Raw genomic sequence first — 21,995 nt, forward strand, 5'->3', positions numbered from 1 at the left:
ATTAATTTATGTTTTGTAACTTGGCTCAAGTCAGTATTTCAGTTAATTTTTAGTCAACTTTCTAATAAACTATATCATCACACAAAAACAATGGTTTTGTCTCTTTTTTTTGTGCTTATTACCTTAATTTCTTTTTCTTGCTTATCGATACAGCTATAGAGGCATTGATGTCACTCAGTGGTTAGAATGCTGGACAGAAGACCTAAGTTTGAGTCTTGCCTCAGACATTTACCAGCTATGTCATCCTAGGTAAGTCAAATCTGTGGTGAGTAAAATGCAACGAAGGCAAACTGATGCATGTTTTCTCCCAGCAAGATAGTAGTTTGTTAACAGTGACATGTAGAGCTATTAATAAAGTGGGGCAGTCTGTCCCTCTCAGTCAGGTCGTTGACTACTAAGATTGTAAAAGCCCTCTTTATTGAGACTTTGGAAAGGGGGAATTTTGGGTTGCTGGGGAATGTCACAATTGGCTACAGCTGGGAAAGGTGGGTTGGCTTTCAGGTGGGGATGATCGTATCCTTGTGACAATTAAGGAATTAATTGTTTTAATTGCTTTATGGACCCCAACTGCCTCCCGAAATCTTGGCCAGAAAATCAGGACCGCCTGGTTAGTCTCCCTTTGGGGAGATCAAACTACTCCAAATTTTAGGAAGAGAGACAAAGGCAGAACTGTTACTTCTGGAGGGGCTCAGCCTAAATGGATTTCTATTTACAGGAAACAAACCCGATATCTCTTGGGTTAGTTGAAAGGGAATGACAATATCATTTAATCACACCTTTAATTTGGACTGGGAGAGACCATGTTTTTGAATTTAGCTGAGAAATAGAGATTGACAAAATGGGAAATATGATTGATAATAGAATAGTTTTAGAATTATTAAATGACACAGCATAATTTTAATTTCCTTACATCTGTTTACCTCAGTGTCCTCATTAGCCTAATGGGAATAATAATGACACCTACTTCCCAGGGTTATTATGAGGATAAAATATAAAGCATTTTGTAAACTTTAAAGTGCTACGTAAATTCTAGCTATCATCATTATTACTAGTATTTCTAGTACAGTATCATATAATAGTGGTGATAATTGGCATTTTTGCTTTACCCTCAGTCCCAGGCATCTAGTCGATCCCTATTACATGTACTTCACACACACACACACACACACACACACACACACACACACGCACACACACACACACACACACACACACACACTTTTTGTTTTAGATAGATGCTACTGATTATATTATGGAAAAATCTGTTCATTCCTGTGTTTTCTAGTCTTTATTTTTTTTTTAACAACAGAAATTGGTGTTGGATATTGACTAAAGCTTTCTATACCAGTGTTGATGTAACATAATTTTTGTTGTTCTTATTAGTAATAGGGTTTTTAAAACAATTTTCCTAATCCTAAACCAATCCTGGATTTCTTGTGTAAATCTAACCTGTTCATAGTCTATAATCTTTGTGATAAGTTGCGTCCTCTTTGTGAAAATCTTACCCATCATTTTTGCATCAACATTAGGTATTGTGCCAGGACGATATATGTCTTATAAAAGGAAATTAAGAGAATATCTTCTTTCTCTATATTTACAAACATTTACCATACTATTGGAATTAATTTTCTTTGAATGCTTCATATAACTTGCTTGTAAATGCTTGTGGTCCTAGGTTTTTTTTTTTCCTCAGTTGCTTATTTAGGAGTTTTTCAGTTTCTTTTTCTTAGGCCAGATTGTTTCAATTCTCTATTCTGTTAGTCAAGGCATTTTTCTGTTTTTATAAATGTATACGTATTTCTTTTGAATTTTTGGTTTTATTTGCACATTACTGATCAAAGTAGTTTCTGATAATTTCCTTTTTCTCTTCATTTGTTGTGAATTCTTTTTTATTTTTGATATTTATAATTTGGTTTTATTCCTTTTAAAAGTCAAATTAGTTAATGGCATGTCTATTTTATTGTTCCCCCTCCCCCCCTGAAAAAAAAAATCTCAGCTCCCAGTTTTATTTATTAAGTCAGTGGACATATTTTTTGGCTTTCAAGTGTTAGTACTTTTTAAAAAAGATTCTGAATTCATGTTTTTTTGCTTAATTGAATTTGTAAAGTTTGATTTTCTAGTTTTTTTGAAAGTCATTGATTCATTTTCTCTTTTGTTGATGAAAGTGTTCAGATATATGAAACTTATTTGTTTTCATCCTCAAATAGATTTTATCTTGCTGCACTTTTGTTATTAAGTTTAACGATCTCTTATTTGTATGATTTGGTTTTTTATCCTCCAGTTCTTTAAGATTAAATGATTCAATCTCCAATTAATTGTTAATCCCTTTCAACAGACCTTTCAACAGATCGCTACAAGATGTGTTTAATATTTTTACTTTTTTGTATTTTTGTGAATTTTATGCCCTCATTTGTGGTCAGGTTTTGTAAAGGTGCCATGCGGAGATGATATATAGATATGTCTTCCTATTCTGTTCTCTTTGGTATTTGCCAGAGGTCTATAGAATATCTAATTTTTATGAAATTCTCATCAGGTCTTTAACTTTTTTCTATTTGGAGATTGTATTTATCTATATCTTAAAGATTCTTTTGAAGCACTGATATCGAGTCTCCCCCGTTATAGTTTACTGTTTGTTTCTCTCAATTGAAGAATGGCTCTTATTTCTATAAATTTGACTCAATCCTCTATATATTTGAGAAGTGAGGTCTTTATCAGAGAAACATATTATAATTTCCCCCCACAATTATATACTGTATTTTCTCCCATACTATTTCCCCCACTTATCCTAGTCTCCTTTTACCCTGTCTCTTCTCAAGTGTTTTGCTTCTGACTTTTAGCACCCCAATCTGCCCTCCCTTCTAGCAGCTCCCCTAACCCTTTCTCCAGTGCCCTTTACCTCCTACTTTCCTATAGAGTTCTATACCCATCTGAGTGTGAGTGTTATTCCCTCTTTGAACTATTTCCAGTAAGAGGAAAGTTCAAGTGCTCCCCCTCAACTCCTCATTTTCCCTTCTACTGTAAATGCTCTTTCCCCTCTCTTTTATGTGAAATAGTTTATCCCATTCTGCCTCTCCCTTTCCCTTTCTCCCAGTGCATTCATCTTTCTCACACCTTAATTTTATTTTTTTAGATACTCATCCCATCATAGTGAAGTCACACCTGTGCCCTCTGTCTGTGTATACTCCTACTAACTACCCTAATAATGAGAAAGTTTTTAGGAGATACAGTTATCATTTTCCTGTATGGAAATGTAAACAGTTTAACCACATTGAATCCCTATTATTTCTCTTTCCTGTTTACCTTTTTATGCTTCTCTTCAGTCTTGTATTTGAATGGATATACATACATACATATACATGTATATCCACATATATATGTGCATATTTATACATATACATATGCTCATTTCTCATTTTTTCCTTTTCTGTCATATTGTCAATCTAATAGGTGTAGGGTGATATCTTTTGAGATTTTTGACCTTTTGTTCCCCAGATAATTATTTCTTAAATTTGTTATTTTGATTGCCACAAAAGCTGTAAATTAATTTAGGTAGTATTATCATTTTGTTATATTGACATGAATCAACCATTAACAATTAATGTATTTCTAATAATTTATGTCTTTTTTCATGTAAAGAGTGTTTTGAAGAAGTATTCATTTCTTTAGTGTTCTTGATAGCTGGAATAAATGAGTAAACAATAAAGCCTTTAAGTGTTTGCTCCATGCTGGGGATACAAATAGAGATGAAAGTCTCTGCTCTCAAGAAATGGCAAACTACTCCAGTATCTTTGCCAAGAAAACCCCAAATGGGGTCACGAAGAGGAGGACGTGACTGAAACAACTGAACAACAGCAACTATGATAAAATGTGACTTTTTTTTCAAAATATAGTTTTCTCATTTATCTTTTAAAATTTAGTACATTTTTGATCTTGTCTTATTTGATGTAATAATTCTTATTCTTGCTTTTTTCATGTGTTCATCTAAGGTTTTGCTGCAACCCTGTATTGTATTTTAACCCTGGAAGTCCTTGTGTTTTTTGTAAACACCATATTGTTGAATTTTTTCCTTTCCAAAATTCATTAATTTTGCTCTTCTGCTTTTTTATGAGTAAGTTCACCCCATTCACATTTGCAATCATGATCGTTAATTGTGTATTTCCCTCCATTCGATACTCATATTTTTCTTGTCTATACTCCTTGCTCCCTATTTATTATGTTTCTTACCCTTTCTTCCTTTCTTTTTAATTTTCTCTTTGCACCTTCTTCTCTAAGCTTATGGTTTACTTTACTAATGATTTATTAATGATTAATCCCTTCCTGAATTTAATCTCCCTTTTACACTCTTCTTTCTCCTCTTCCTTTTCCTATTTATATTTCTGTTGAATTGCATGCATTCTACATCAAACTCTGTTTTTAGCCATTTATTGACCAGTTTAGGTGAACATGAAATTAATGACGTCCACTCTCCTTACTTGCGTACCCTGATTATATGTAATAAGTTCCCCTGTCCTTCCTCCCATTTTTTCCTAGTGTATCCTTTCCCCAGCTCTCCCTTTTATTTATTCTTAAATCTTCAAAACATAAGAAAACTATTTATAGACTCTTTCCTTAAAATTATACAAATAAACAAAAGCTAATTTATATGAGAGGATAACCTAGAATTCTCTCCAGAAAAATCAGAGATGAAACAATGATGCTCATTGTCTTCAGTTATCTTTGACGTAGTACTAGTAATGCTAGCCATTGCAATAAGATGATTTTTAAAAAGTTGAGGAAATGAGTATAGGTTAAGAAAAAAACCGATATGCAAAAAGTGATAATTTCAGCAAAATTACAGGCTATGAAAGAAATCCATATAAATCATCAGCATGTATATGTATACATATGTACATATATACAAATATGTGGATGTACATATGCATGTATATCCAATATTACCACTATAGACCACTGTTTATAGAAATAAAGACAAATCTCAATATTGGAAAAATATTGTTGCTCATTGGCAGAATGAATCAATGTAGTAAAAATGACAGTACTCACTACCTTAATTTACTTATTCAATTCCATACCAATCAGCCTGCCAAAGTATTATTATATAACCTAAGGAAAAAAACACCCCAAATTCCCATGTAAATATAAAAAGACCAAGGGAAAGAATGAAAAAAGTCAGAGCAAAAAGGCCTAGCAGACCCAGATCTTAAAGTAGACTACAAATCAGAAATTTTTCAACCAGTTTTGGTACTAGTTAAAAAATGGATAGATCAATAGAATGGATTAGATACACAATATGAAAATGAAGCAAATACATCTAGTCACCTAGCTTTCAGTAAATATAAAGACTGAACTTTTGGAATAAAGGTTTGCTATTTAATAGAAGCTGCTGGGAAAATTGGACAACAGTACGGAGGAGATTAGATTTAGATCAGCACCTCACACCTTCTGCCAAGATAAATTTCACATGGATATATGACCTATTTATGAAGTCACATCACAAACAAATTAGAGAAACAAGGAAAAATTTCCCATTAGATTTATGGAAAGAGGAAAACTTCATGACCAAATAAGATATAAAAAAATCACAGAGGAAAAGACAGATAATTTTGATTACATAAAACTTAAATGTCTGTGCACAAACAAATCAAATAAACCCAACATTAAAGGGGAAATGAGGGGGGGTTGGGGGAAAAATCTTTGCAGCAAGTCTTTGACAAAGGTCTCATTTCTTTTTTTTAGTTCATTTCTTTTTAGTTTCAACATTCACTTCCATAACTTTTAAATTTTCTATCCCTCCCTCATCTCCCCCTTCCTCATGAGGGCATGCAATCTGATATAGGCTCTACATATACTTTCCTATTAAACATATTTTCACATTAGTCATATTGTGTAGAAGAATTAGAACGAATGGGAGGAGCCATGAGAAAGAAAAAACCAAAACGAACAAAAAAAGAAAATAGTCTGCTTCATTCTGCATTTGGACTCCATAATTCTTTCTCTGGATGTGGATGGCATTTTCCATGAGTCCTTTGGGATTGTTTTAGGTCATTTCTAATATATAAAGAATAATTCAAATTTATAAGAGTAAATTGATAAATGGACTGAGCATATGAACCAACAGTTCCCATTGGAAGAAACCTAGGATACCTATAATCATTTGGAAAATTGCTCAACTAATTACAGAAATACAAATTAAAGTAATTCTGAGTTTTACCTCATGTGCATGAGATTGGCAAAGGTGACAAAAAAGGAAAATTCCATGTTGGAGGGACTGTAGAATAATCGACACGTTGCTGTTCTATTGATGGACCTGCAAATAGGGACAACTATTCTGAAAAGCAATTTGGAATCATACACAAAATGTTATATGTCATATAAAAGATTGAAGAACTAGGAAAAGGTCTTATGTATACAAAAGCAGGGTTTGGTTTGGTTTTGTTAGTGAAAATTGGAAACTATAGGAATGGCCAAAAATTGGAAAATGACTGAATGAATCAATTTTGGTATGTGAATGCCATAGAATACTATTGTGGAGAAATAGATGAATTTAAAGAGACTTGGGAAGACTTATATGGATGGAGAATCAAGTAAGTGCAACCAAATATACAACCAGTATTATAAAAATAATTTAGAAGACTTTTATACACTGGTGACAAATGAAATGATCAGAACCAGGAGAAAAACTTTTTTTAAAAACACCACGAAAACATAGTTTTGAAAGATGTAAGGACTCTGATCAATGTAATAGCTATCCATAATTTCAGGGGATCAGCGATGAATCATGCTATTTCATCTCCAGATGGGGAGGTGATGGATTCAGGATGTAGAATAAGATGTAGTTTTGAATGTGGTCAATGAGGGAATTTATTTTGTTTGACAATATATCCTTGTTACAAGTAATTTGTTTTTCTTTTTCCTTTTTTTTTCCAGTGGGATGGGAGGTAAGGTGATAAAATAGATTTTTGATAAGTAAAAAAATAAAGCAAATGAAAGTGATATTAAGGATCTCTTCTTTGTTTTTTGCAAATAGTTAATACTATATTGGAATTAATTTTTCTTGGAATGTTTTAAAGGCTTCACTTGTAAATTAAAATGGCCCTGTTTTATTTTTGTTTTTCCTGTGGAAATTTTTTGAGGGGTTGTTTAATATCTTTTTCTGAGATTTTCTGACTATTTCTTGTCCTGTTAATTTGGGCATTTTATATTTTTGGATGAACATTTTATTTACATTTTCTGATGCAGTGGATTCAAATGCAGCTGTAGATACTTAGCTGTGAAACCCTGGGCAAGTTTTTTAACATATGCTTGTCATTCTTCATCTACAAAATGGGAATAATAATAGTGTCTACCTCCTACTGTTGTAATGAAGATCAAATGAGTAAGGTGGCTTTTTCTTTTTTTTTTCTTTTTTTTTTTTAAATTTTTTTATTTTTTTAATGTTTAACAATCACTGCCATACAATTGCGATTTTATCCCTCCCCACCCACCCCCCACTACCTCCCTCCCTCCCCACGACTGCATACAATTCTGTATAGATTCTACATATACTTTCCTATTGAGTATATTTTCACTATAGTCATGCTATGTAGTCAGACTAAGATAAATGAAAGAATCCGTATAACAAATAAGAACATGATACACAAACAGATACACATACACAAACATGATCTGCTACATTATGTGAGTGACTTCCATATTTCTCTCTCTGAGTGTGGAAGGCATTTTGCCTTGAGGTCCACCATTGGGATTTTTTTTTTTTTCAGAAGTTCTTGTGTTATTACAAAAATCTAAGTCTACCAGAAAAAACTCTCACACACTGTGGTTGTTGCTGCAGCATTCACTTCTATAAGATTTTGAGTTTTAAATTTTCTCTCCTTCACCCCACAAGATGGCATGCAATCTGGTATAGGCTGTACTTACTCATTCATATTAAACATTTCACATTAGTCATGATGTAAAGAAGAATTGGGAGGAACCATGAAAAAGAAGAAACAAAACAAAGCAACAAAAGAAATTAAAATTCTCCTGTTAAAGATAATTTTTTTTATCCTATTGGGTTTACACTTATTTTCCAGGTTAAATTATTCTTGGCTCTAAACTTCCTCTTTTCTCATTTGGCTATCATATTTCAAGATCTCCTCTACTTTATGTCTGTAGTTCCCAAGTCTTGTGTGATGCTGACTATGTTACCATGGTATTGGGACTCTTTCATGGTTGCTGCTTGCAGTGTTTTTTTCTTTAATTTGGAAAATTTTAGCTTCTTCTAGGACCTTCAAGGGAGTTTTCATTTCATCTTAGAGGGCCATTCGTGGATTCTTTCTTTTTATTTTGTCCTTTGGTTGCAATTTTCCTTTATGATTTTTTGACATATGGCCTCTAGGATTTTTTTGGGAGGAGGGCATAGATTTCATGGCATCTGACAATTCTTAAGTTCTTTTTCTTGGACCTGTTTTCCCATATAATTTTCTGTGTTCTTTTTTCATAGTGGATGTATTACATTTATGAACTCCATAAAACTTGACACTCTTTAACCTTGTTCCAACCTGCCTTTCCCACTTTATTGCACTTTTTTTCCTATTTATTCACTCTACATTCTAGCTAAGATCTTGTCCTAGCAACTCCTTTGTGTACCTGTTCATCCCTGGAATGTACTCTCCACACTCATTTGCTATTGAAACCTCTCTTACTTTAAATTCCAGCTCAGGTGTCACCTCCTTGAAGCTGTTACTAAAATTTCCAGCTGAAAGTACTCTTTAACTTCTCCTATTTTTCTTTTCCTTTTTTCCATTTTTAAAAATGTATATGATTTAAAAAAAATTTTTCAACATTCATTTTCACAAGATTTTGAACTCTAAATATTTCTCCCTCCTTCCTTCCCTTCCCCCCGTCCAAGACAGCAAACAACGTAATATAGAATATGCATGTACAATTGTGCTAAATATATTTCCATATACTCTTAATTCCATACAGGATAAGATAAATTTCTATGCCTAACTGTTATTCCCTCTTTGAGCTAAATTGGATGAGAGTAAGGTTTAAACAATGCTCACACACACCCCCTCTTTCCCTCTACTATAGTAAGTCTTTTGCACCTCTTCATGTGATATAATTTACCCTATTCTGCCTTCCCCTTTCTTCTTCTCCTAGTACAATCCTTTTTTTCACCCCTAAATTTTTTTTTGTATTATTCCATCAAAGTCAACTTACACTCACACTCTTTTTCTGTGTATACTACTTCTAACTGTCCTAAAGGAGATACATTTCTCAAGAGTTACAAGTATCATCTTCCCATGTAGGGATGTAAACAGTTTAACTTATTGAATACCATGTTTTTTTTCTTTCCTGTTTACATTTTTATGATTCTCTTAAGTCTTGTATTTGAAGATTGAATTTGCTGTTCAGCTTTGGACTTTTTCTTAGGAAAACTTGAAAGCCTTCTATTTCATTGAATGATCATTTCTTCCCTTGAAGGATTATGCTTAATTTCACCAGCCTGGTGATTCTTGGTTGTAGTCCTAGATTCTTTGCCTTCTGAAAGGTCATATTCTGTGACCCTTCAATCCTTTAAAGCTGCAGTTGCTAAGTCTTGTGTAATCCTGACTGTGGTTCTTTGATATTGGAATTGTTTCTTTCTTGTTGATTGCAGTATTTTCTCCTTGACCTGATAGTTTTGGAATTTGGCTAAGGGTTCCTTGGAGTTTTCATTTTGGGATCTCTCTCAGGAAGTGATTGGTGGATTCTTTGAACTCCTGTTTTGCCTCCTGGTTCTAGGATATCAGGGCAGTTTTCCTTGATAGTTTCTTGAAAGATGTTGTTTAGGTTCTTCTTTTTGATCATGACTTTCAGATATTTCAATAATTCTTAAATTATCTCTCCTGGATCTATTTTCAAGGTCAGTTGTTTTTTCCAATGAGGCATTCTACATTTTCTATTTTTTCATTCTTTTGATTTTGTTTGACTGATTCTTGATGTCTCCTAGAGTCATTAACTTCCACTTGCCCACTTCTAATTTTTAAGGAATTATTTTCTTCAGTGAGCTTTTGTAACTCCTTTTCCATTTGGCCAATTCTACTTTTTAAGGAGTTGTCTTCTCCAGTTGAGTTTTTACCCCCATTTGGTCAATTGTATCTTTTAAGGCATAAGTTTTCTTCAGTCAGTTTTTGTCCTTCCATTTCCAAGCTGTTGACTGTCTTGCATTACTCTCATTTCTTTTCCTAGTTTTTCTTCTACTCCTCTTATTTGATTTTTAAAATTCTTTTTGAGCTCTTCCAAGAAGGCTTTTTGGGCTCGAGTTGAATACATCTTCCCCTTTGAGGCTTCGCATGTGGACGTTTTGGCATTTTTTCACTCTTCTGAGTTTGAGTTTGATCTTCCCTTGTGCTATAGTAGCTTTCTATGGTCAGGGTTCTTTTCTGTTTTTTTACTCATTTTTAGTCTCTTTTTTGACTTTCAAAGTTGAGGTCTACTTCTGGGGCACTGGCAACACTTTTCCAAGTTTCTTGTTCTAGGGCCCTGGGACCTGATCACTAGCTTTCTGTGCCAGGGCCTTGGGTACTGGCCACTTGCCCACATGCCACCCCAGTTAGTCATGCCTGTTTTGTTGGGGGTTCCTGGGTTGGAGGCCTTACAACTGGCTTGTTGTGCCACTAGCCTGCTAAGCCAGAACTGAGGCACCTGACTTTCTGATCTGTGCTGTGGCTAAGAGCCTCCTGCTGGCTTGCCCAGACAGTCTGCTCTCGGTTGCACTCCCTTTTTACCCAAGTGCAACTTACCTTTCCTTAAGTCCTCAAAAATTATCTTAAGCTTGAAAATTGTTTCACTCTGTCTTTTTTGTAGGTTCTGTTGCTATGGAATCCATTTAGAGATTTGATTTAATGTTGTTTCCAATGGAACTGGGGAAAGCTCAGGCAACTTCTGGTTTTTCTCTACCATCTTGACTCTGCCTGCTATTTTTCATGTCATTTTTCTAGACCTCCTCCTTTGCCTTCTACATTGTACATGTATCCTTCCCCCCTCCTTAAGAATATGAATCAAGAGAGTTTTCATCATAGTATCTTTAGTTCCAATTGGTTTACCAAGAAGCCTTTGTTATGCATCTAGTATATGTCATTCACTGTCCTAGGTACTGAGGATACAAATATAAATGAAACAATCCCTATTCACAAAGAACTTACATTCTAATGTGAGACGCAACAAGAACATTATATACATGCATACGTGTGTGTGTATATACATAGAATATATAGAAATATGAAATACATAGAAATACATACAGAGTAGTTAAATTAAAGAAAGTATGAGAGGGAATGAATGCCCTAGTAGTTGAGGGGAATTAGGAAATACATCATTTAAAAGATGGTATTTGAGTTGATTCCTGAAGGCCAATAGGGATTCTTTGAAGCTGAGATAAGAAGGAAATGCATTCCAGGCATGGAGTTAGGTCAGAACAAAGGCACAGAGAGAGGGTGTCTCAGAGTTTTAAAACTGACTAAGACTTTTGGAATATATTATTTTGTGTGTGACAAAAGAAAGAAAGAAGCATTTGTTAAATGTTTACTATCTGTCAGGGCAGCTAAGTGGTGTGGTAGATAGAGCACTGGGCAAGAAGTTAGGAAAACCTGAGTTCAAATGTAGCCTCAGACACTTACTAGCTATGTGACCCTGGGCAAGTCACTTAATCCTGTTTACCTCAGTTTCCTCATCTGTAAGAATAGCTGAAGAAGGAAATGGTAGACCACTCCAGTATCTTTGTCAAGAAAACTCCACAAAGAGTTGGATACAATTGAAATGACTGAATGACAGCCACAGAATCTTTCTTTATTTTCCTCATTTGTAACTTGAGAACATGGGTACAGATGATTTCCAAGGTATCTCATAGTTTTCAGCTGTTCCTTGATTGAAAGGAGGAAAGGAAGGGAGATGCAAAACTACACATAATGCATCAATGTTCATTCTGTTTTTTGGTGTCCTGTTAGACTACCAACTTTGAAATCTTTTCTGTCTCTGACAAAGCCTGATCAAGCTTTTCTTCATCTATCAGCATTCAAAAGACCCATCTGTTGAGTAGTCCCATCAGATCCTCCTCCATTGCTTTCAAAATAAATACCCACACTGAGATAGGGAGCAGAAATAACCAGCTTATTATGTTCACAGAAGACATACTCCCTCCTGATTTGTGCCAGCTGTAATTAAGCAGAAAAAAATAGCACACTTGACTATACCTTTTAACAATGAAAAGATAAGTAGTATGACTGTTACTGAGAAGGGAAAGGAGGGAATGTAGAAGAAAGGAGAAGAAAGAAAAGCTTTATTGAAACCCTGACCAGAAGGAAACAAATTAACAAAATTTTGCCCTTAACACAGTATCTGAAGTGGATCATTATAGTTTCATTGCCACTTGGGAAAAAACCTTATAGAATTCTCATGGTCTTCCCAAACCTCCTACTTCTAAATGCAATATTTACAAGTTAAAATTAAACAATTCTAAGATGAGAAAAATAATTTGGGGACCTCTCATGTACAGTGAAAGAATCTAATAAATAAAATCTCTGAAAATAATGCCAGTTTAATAAAACATACAATTGACATGGAAGTGTCAGATCTAAATTCTTTTAACTCCTCGAAAAATATAGGAGAAACTTCCTTTTTCTTGGAAATCGAGTTCTCTAATCCTATACCAATGATTTTACTTAAGGTGGAAGGTGAAAAAGACTCAAAAACAAAGTACAGCTATAAATATTTGCAAGTAGGACTTTTTTTAGAAAAGATTTGAGAAAACACAGAAAGAATTCAGAAAATATGTTGGAAATAATAGAAATATACCAGGTTATTTACTTTGATAACACAAGAGAAGGAAGTAGTGAGATTTAATGGGGAAAGAATTTAAGTTAGGAGATTTAAGTTCTGATCCTTGTTCTGCAAATGACTAAATAAAATGATTTCCTCTAGGACATGTATCTTTCCAGGCTTTAGTTTGCTCATCTATAAAATGAGAATGGTAGACCTGATGATTTCTATTTGGCTCAGATTAGAAAACCTGTAAGAACTCTTTTTCTTTTTTTTTTTTATTTTTTTATTTCACTTTTAACATTCATTTTCACAGAATTTTTGGGCTCCAAATTTTCTCCCCCCTTGTCCCCTCCCCCCACCCCAAAACACCGAGCATTCTAATTGCCCCCATATCCACTCTGCTCTCTTCTCCGTCATTCCTCTCTGCCCTTGTCTCCATCCTCTCCTCTGTCCTGTTGGGCCAAATAACTTTCTATACCCCTTTACCTGTATTTCTTATTTCCTAGCGGCAAGAACAGTACTTGACAGTTATTCCTAAAACTTTGAGTTCCAACTTCTTTTCCTCCCTCCCTCCCCTCCCCCTCCCTTTGGAAGGCAAGCAATTCAATATCGGCCAAATCTGTGTAGTTTTGCAAATGACTTCCATAATAGTCGTGTTGTATAAGACTAACTATATTTCCTTCCATCCTATCCTGCTTCCAATTACTTCTATACTCTCTTTTGATCCTGTCCCTCCCTGTGAGTGTCAACCTCAAATTGTACCCTCCTGCCCATGCCCTCCCTTCCATCGTCCCCCCTACCCTGTTTATCCCCTTATCCCCCACCTTCCTGTATTGTAAGATAGGTTTTCATACCAAAATGAGTGTGCATTTTATTCCTTCCTTTAGTGGAATGTGATGAGGGTAAGCTTCATGTTTTTCTCTCACCTCCCCTCTTTTTCCCCAAACTAAAAAAAAATCTTTTGCTTGCCTCTTTTATAAGAGATAATTTGCCCCATTCCATTTCTCCCTTTCTCCTCCCATGTATTTCTCTCTCACTGCTTGATTTCATTTTTTTTTTAATATATAATCCCATCCTATTCAATTCACTCTGCGCACTCTGTCTCTATGAGTGTGTGCGTGTGCATGTGTGTGTGTGTAATCCCACCAAGTACCCAGATACTCAATAGTTTCAAGAGTTACTAATATTGTCTTTCCATGTAGGGATGTAAACAGTTCAACTTTTATAAGTCCCTTGTGACTTCTCTTTGCTGTTTACCTTTTCATGCTTCTCTTCATTCTTGTGTTTGAAAGTCAAATTTTCTTTTCAGCTCTGGTCTTTTCATCAAGAATGCTTGAAAGTCTTCTATTTCATTGAAAGACCATTTTTTCCCCTGAAGTATTATACTCAGTTTTGCTGGGTAGGTGATTCTTGGTTTTAGTCCTAATTCCTTTGACTTCTGGAATATCCTATTCCATGCCCTTCGATCCCTTAATGTAGAAGCTGGTAGATCTTGTGTTATCCTGATTGTATTTCCACAGTACTTGAATTGTTTCTTTCTAGCTGCTTGCAATATTTTCTCCTTGACCTGGGAATTCTGGAATTTGGCCACAATATTCCTAGGAGTTTCTCTTTTTGGATCTTTTTCAGGTGGTGATCGGTGGATTCTTTCAATATTTATTTTGCCTTCTGGTTCTAGAATATCAGGGCAGTTTTCCTTGATAATTTCATGAAAGATGATGTCTAGGTTCTTTTTCTGATCATGGCTTTCAGGTAGGCCCATAATTTTTAAATTGTCTCTCCTGGATCTATTTTCCAGGTCAGTTGTTTTTCCAATGAGATATTTCACATTATCTTCCATTTTTTCATTCTTTTGGTTTTGTTTTGTGATTTCTTGGTTTCTCATAAAGTCATTAGCCTCCATCTGTTCCATTTTAATTTTGAAATAACTGTTTTCTTCAGTGAGCTCGGATCTGTTCCTCTCGTTGCCGGGGCCAGTGCAGGGCTGGGCTGGGCTGGGCTCCGCGTCCACAGCGTGACGGACCCTCTGCAAGAGGTTTGCAGGTCCCTCTAAGAACTCTTTTTCTTGAAAGTTCATTTAAGAGTCTGCAATCTTGAAGCATAAACCTGAAAACATTGGTGCTAAAGAGCAAATAGCTTTATACTTAAATGTAGTACTCTAGCCTTCATATTATGCCATAAAGCAATCATTATCAAACACTAATTAAAAAATAAAGAAGTTGATGAGTAGGCAGGACTAAATAAAGAATCAGAAACAGTCAAACTCATAAACCTTCCAAAACATAAATTACATGGAGAAGAATACCCAGTTTGACAAGAGCTGATGGAAAAACTGGATGGTATTTTGGCAGAATTGTTGGTTTAGATAAACTACTTATACCTTGTACTACCATGTAAGATCAAAATAATTATGTGACTTGAAAATTAAAGACTCTAATATATAAAAATTAAAAGAGAAACAAATTAAGTACCGCTTACATCTAAAGCTAGGGAGAGAATTCCTAACCGCACATGAAATAGAGGCAGTCACAAAAAATGAAATAGAAAATTTTGATTTTATAAAATTGAAAAACTTTTGCATGAATAAAATTAATACAATGATAAAGGGAAGTGGTTGGGAAAAATTATTTCCATCAGACATCTCTGATAAGGGTTTGATAAATAAAATATATAGGAAACTCAAATATATAAGACCACACAGCAACTATATGAAAGATTGCTTCAAATAATTAATAATAGGAAAAATGCAAACCAGAGCATCTCAGAGGTTTCACTTCACATCCAGCAAATTAGCAAAGATGACAAAAGATGGGAATAGTGTTTCTCATGGCCTCTTCTATCCCACCTTAGCTACACTCAGAAATATCCATACCTTTGATCTTGCCACCACCCACAAATGTTCCACTTCTGTGTTCGTGAATTCTAAAATTCCTTTTTCTGATCACAATCTCTTGCATTCTGCTTTTCGTAACCGCCTGTAACCGTATACCCTATTCTTTGTCCATACCAAGACCTCCTATCCTTCTACTCTTCACTTTATTTTCCAGGCAGTTACCCCCATACTGGCTACATTATCCTCCATTTCCCATTTTGACTTCTTAATAAACCTTTCCATTGTCTTCTCTTCAGTCCTTTGCCTCTTTGTCTTATGAAAGATCTTTCCTTACTAAGCCTTAGCCTTGGATTGTTCACTTCATCTCCCTTTACTACTCATGTACTGCTGAACAAAGCTGCAGAAAAACCACAATACCTGGCTGAATGGATCCACTACTAATTTATGTTAAAAAATCTCAACTGGGCTCTCACTAAGGCAAGGCATTCCTTTTGCATCTCCCTAATTGATTCAGTATCCCCCTTGTCAATGTAGGTTTTTGTTTTTTGCACATGGAACTGCAAATCTATTATGTACAACTTGCCATTCCTTTTAATCATATAATAATCATGTAAATTTTTTTCATTTTTTCCTTCCCTCCTTCCCCCACACTAGAGATGGCTACCATTAGACACAAATATGTGTGTGTGTGTGTGTGTGTGTGTATGTAAAGCCATTCTCTGTATACTTCTACCTATCAGATGTATTGAACAGTTTTGCTGAAGTGATTTTTTCCCCTCTTTTTTATTCTTTAAGTGAGTGGATCTTGGAATGGAGGATGTGTGTGTGTGTGTGTGTGTGTGTGTGTGTGTGTGTATGTACATAAAATGAAATGTAAGAAAACAAAAAGTTTCAATAACGCTTTGGAAAAACAACTTTCAGTAAGATTGCCACGTGTGAGATTGTATCTAATCCAGCTTTCTCTCACCACCACAAAATAGAAATACACTAAATATACTTTTAATGTATAGAATAAAAACAACAAGAAAAGGAGAAAAAGAAACAGTTCTCTACATGGTAATTCCCACAGAAGGGGGAAAAAAACAACCTACTCAAGGACTGGCTTATAATTTCTAGCTATGCCCAGTATTTTCTATTTACTCATTATGCTGTTGGACCTACCGTGAGTTGTTGCAACATATGCCATTGCCTGCTACATAACTGATCTAGCTGGGGTAGAATGAGTCTCATTGGTTTAGACAGGAGGTTGTTGGCAGTGAATGATAAGGTAGCTCTGGGTCTGCTCCAAAGCTATCAGGAACAGAAGGGAAGTAAGTAGTATTTGGCCAAAAGCATGAGTGAAAGGTTAGTAATATTCCATCTCTCACTCTCATCCAGCCCCCCAAAACAGCTAACTAAGAAGGAAGGACAACTTACAGCAAGATGAACAGGAGCAGCTCTCCACTCTGTCATCTCAGAGTAGCATAAATGTGCCAAAGCAAAGAAGGCATAATACCAGCAAAGATGGATAGGAAAGAACTCATCACAGGGAAAGCATTACAGAGAAACTAGTGAGATTGATAAAAGGAAAATAAGGAAACAACCCAACGAATCTAAATACAGCAAATAAATACTGCGAAAAACATTGATTCACAGATTTCCATTCGTTTAGTTATTGTGGGAATCCTAGGCTCCTCTTTTCCAAGTAAAGGGAGAAAATCATTTAAGCCTTGCATTTAAGAATCTTGCCAAATTGAATTTGTTAGTTATAATTAGTTATTTAGAATACACAAATGTTTGAACTGTTATACACAGAACCTGTGAAAAATACACAGTGTGTTCCTTTTCTCCAGAAGCTTAATTTCCAAAGGCGAGTAAAGAATCAGAAGATAAGACTTTCTTCAAGAGAACAGTACTTAACTGAAATTGACATTATTCTATGCCTAAAACCAACATAACACTTCATTTCATTGAACACTTGTTTATCAGGGCTTACACAGAACATGATAAGCACAGAAAGATAATCATTAAGATGATAATAGTATAAAAGCCATGATCTGTTGAGGGTGCTGAAATAGAGAAATTCTACGAAAAGGGTTAAATCATTTCAACATAATATATATTAAAATAGATATCTACATATATATGTATATATATTTGCTCTCCATGATTTCAGTGTAAAATGTATGAAGGGAAAAATACCAGTGTTAAAAATATGGTTCAGATTTGAGAAATAAGAGGACAGAAGTTTTTAGAATACTAAGGCACTTCTTTATAATAATACAATTCTTTATAATAAGAATACCTTCTTCCAGAAGAGGTTTGGCAGTTGTGGGACTTAGCAGTCAACACCACAAAAAGTGAAATCAACTATATTGTATTTAGGATAGGAGTAAAGACTGAGCTTGTGATTTCATTGGTCTTGGGAATGACCATATGAGGAAACTCCCTCTATAAAGTCAATTTCTTCTTTTCTCCCTCTATATTCTTTTACTTGGTGATATCATCAGTTCCCATGGATTTAATTATCATTTCCATGGTAACGATTTCCAGATCTACTCATTCATCCCTAACCTTTCTGCTGACCTCCAGACTCACACCTCTAAGTCCCTTTTACACATCTTGGCCTCATCATGTTCAAAATTGAATTTATTATCTTTCCTGCCAGACCACCCCTATTCTGAATTTCCCCATTTCTGTCAATGTACCACCATATTCCTAGTCACCCAGGCTTGCAATCTAGATGCCATCCTTGACTCCTCGTTACCCCACATATCTTTTACCCCCTCTGTATCTAATCTTTTGCCAAGGCCTATAGATTTCATCTATGGAACATCTCTCAAATAAGCCCCTTTCTCTCGTCTGATATTACCATCATTCTTGGTGGTAGCCTCATTACCTCACATCTGGACTACTGCAGTAACTAGCTGGTTGGTCTACCTTCTACAAGTCTCTCATCATATCCTCCATTATACTGTCAAAGTGATTTTCCTGAATCATAGGTCTGACTGTCATTCCCATACTCAGTAAATGCCAGTGGTTGCTTATCACATCCAGGATCAAATATAGAATCCTGTTTGGTATTCAGAACTCTTCATGACCTATTCCCCTCTCAGTCTTATTGTACCTCACACAACCTCTGCTTAGCCCCTTATGTACTCTCCATTCCAGTGACTCTGGCCTTCTCACAGTTGCACATAGGAGTTACTCTACCTTTCCACTTCAGGTTTCTTATTCCTGGAATACTCTAACTCCTCATCTCTGCTTCTTGACTCTTCTGGCTTTCTTCAAGTCCCAGCTAACACCTCACCTTCTACAAGAAGCCTTTCCCAATCTCCTCTTAATTCTAATGCCTTCCCTTTATTAATTATTTCCCCTTTTTTTCATGTATGTATCTTTTTTCTACATACATTTTTTGTTTGGTCTCTTTCTTTAGACTGAGCTTCTTGAGGGTGTGGACTGTATTTTGTCTTTCTTTGTATCCCTAGCTCTTTGCACAGTACCTGGCACATGGTAGGTGCCTAATAAAGGCTTACAGACTAAAAGGCTGAAATGGAACAGGTATTGCTGTCTCTGTAACAAACCTCTACATGTGGACCTCACATAGATATATAAGGAAGCTGAAATGACATGAAGATTAAATCTGTGTGTGCAACTGAAATAGACCACATGTTCACACCTAGATAATCTGTGCTGGAGGTGATATAGTCTTGAGAAATTACAAGTTATTTCAGGGAGAAAAATCACAGAATAATGGAAAATCATAGGTATTAATATCCAAACGTCATTAATTACTGACTTAGATGCCTACTTTCTCATCGTTATAGCGTCTTACAACATGATGGGGAAAGGTTTCAATCATAGTCTGATGTAGACTAATATGTTCAAAAACCTTTCCTCTTCTCTTTTTTTCCCTCAGGGATACTATGCGTATGTGTGTATAAATACATACACATATTTACACATGCAAATATTTTATAAATCATTACCTATATCATGTTTTGTAACATCATTCAGCGTTCATGTTTTATATCATCTTTCAGCAGGATATGTATTCTATATATGTGTACAGGTGTATATTTGTGTACATGTATAATACATCCATCCATCCTTCAGAATATTCCTGAGGAAAATAAAGAGTTTTGCACATAATGTTCTACATCAAACTATGTTTTTATAGTCGCTTAGATGACTGAAAGGTGGAAAGAATACAAGATCCAACTGTTACCGAGTACAAACTAAGCATTTGACTTCATAGGACAGAATGTAGCCTTGTCAGGTCTTCTCTGGCAAGGATTTTCTCTGGCATATGTTAATATCTTGATTCTTGATAAAGTACCAGCAAAGATAATTCCAACCCTCTACTTATTTATTGTCAAGCATAAGCATTAAATAGATATGTACTTGCCCAAAGGTGTTTCAGCTGTCATGAAGGATGTCTTTAGCATATTCCATATGGAAAAGGGACTTCCATATGTTTGAGGTCCTCTATGTATCCCTGTGGGCAGTTTGTATCATGGGAATAGGACCTCCTTCATGAGATCTATAATTGTTAAAAAGAGATTAGTCTAACAATCCATATAGAAAAAAATCAAATAGATGGAATATACCTACCATACAGACTAGACCATACCACTGTGTTGATTCCATATATGTCTACAGATATATCTGAGATTGAAAAGGAGTAAAAAAAGTGGATTGGGTTGCCCCTTGGAAAGTATGGAATGATTTTAATGATCAGAAATGGATCCCTGGTATAAAAAAATGTATCTTTTAAAAGAGCCCATAGATCTTCTTCAGTGATTTTATATGCTGTATGAATTTTGAAATATCACAGTCTCTAAAGAATCAAAGTTGCATATGATCTGGGGCATTGAAGAGATGTGTCTGGGGGTTCAAGTAGACACAGTATATTCCCATGATGACTCATATGCAAGAATATGGTTAAGGAATGTCACTGGAGAAAAGAAATGATTGGAAAAAAGCTAGGCTGGTCAAGTACTAGAAGATAAGGGTAAGAATTGCTTGAGTTTCACTAGTACCCATGAAATCTTCTGTGGAGGTTTTATGGAATAATTTGAACAAGAATGAGAAAGGATGAGAAAGTATGAAAGTTAGGAACTGTACCAGTGGGGGAGATGCCAGCATTGATGTGGTCACAGATCTACTGGGTTTGGAATCAGTGGCTGTTCATATCATAGCACTATTACTTAATAGCATTGTCATCTTTGACAAATCTCTCAACCCCTCCTGAACATCAGTCTTCTCATCTATAAAATTTGGGGCTTCTCTAACCATTCCGGAAAGCAATTTCAGCCTGTGCAAATAAAGTGACTAAAATGTTCATATCCTTTGACATAGAGAGTCCACTGCTAGTGCTATACCTCAAAGGAGATACTGATAGTCTATAGACACCCCAATATTTAAAGCAACATCTTTTGTGATAGCAAAAAACTGGAAACAAAGTAGATAGCTGAGTAGGGAAATGGCTAAACAAATTGTGGTAGATTAATGTAAAAGAATATTACTATGTTATCATAGACAGTGAATATATACATATGAAAAGACATAGAATGATGTAAAGTGAAATTAACAGATCCAAGAAAACATGCACAGTGACTTCAACGATGTAAATGAAAAGAATGATAACCACAAAACAATTGAAAGTGAATGTTGCAAAATTGCAAATAAGCTTGGCCCGGAAGAAGAAATATGAGAAGACCACCCCTTCAACTTTCCTGCAGAGACGTGTTCCATAGGTGTAAATCATTACGTACATTGTCAGATGTCTTTTTCTTCTTTTTTCTTTCTCTTTTTTCATAAAAAAAATTCTTTGTTATAAGGCATAGGTCTCTGTGAGGAGGTAGGGAGCAGGATGCAGGGGGAAATTTAGGAGGTTGCAGGGGGAAAAATATAAAAATAAAAAACTATAAATATTTACTTTTTAAAATATAAATATAGGACTGAAATGGCAAGCTATTTTTTCCTCCAAATTTATGGACATCTTCATTTGTTTCCAGTTCTTTAGGATAGCTAAAAGTGTTGTTTTTTTTTAAAAGTAAATATTGTATGTAGGGACTTGTTTTTGTCATTGACCTTCAGCTATGTTTGGCCAAAGGATAAGGAATTTTTTTTTTTTTAAACACATAACCTGTCTCACAACAGTTCTGTGAGATAGGCAGCATATATACTACTGTCCCTATTTTCAGGTAATAATAATAATGATAGCATTTATACAGTGCTTTAAGGTTTGCAAAACACTTTACAAATAAAACCTTATTTGGTCCTTGTAGCAACATTGGGAAGTAGATGATATTATCCCCATTTTACAGCATTCCTCCCTTTCATATACTCTGCCTTCTAGCTAGACTGTCCTACTTCCTCTTTCTCTTCCATG

General features: G+C 35.1%; 1 protein-coding gene across 4 annotated transcripts in view; it reads left to right on the forward strand.

Annotated features, from left to right (window-relative positions):
• TIAM1 (TIAM Rac1 associated GEF 1) overlaps positions 1-21,995 on the forward strand; it is a 320,249-nt gene that overhangs the window by 34,770 nt on the left and 263,484 nt on the right. For all 4 annotated transcript variants that reach the window (XM_072615007.1, XM_072615015.1, XM_072615013.1 and 1 more), the window contains exon 2: positions 154-249. The gene's annotated coding sequence lies outside the window, so the exon portion shown is untranslated. The remainder of the gene's footprint in view (positions 1-153; positions 250-21,995) is intronic.

This window comes from Notamacropus eugenii, chromosome 5 (genome assembly GCF_028372415.1).
Source record: "Notamacropus eugenii isolate mMacEug1 chromosome 5, mMacEug1.pri_v2, whole genome shotgun sequence".
NCBI lineage: Eukaryota > Metazoa > Chordata > Mammalia > Diprotodontia > Macropodidae > Notamacropus > Notamacropus eugenii.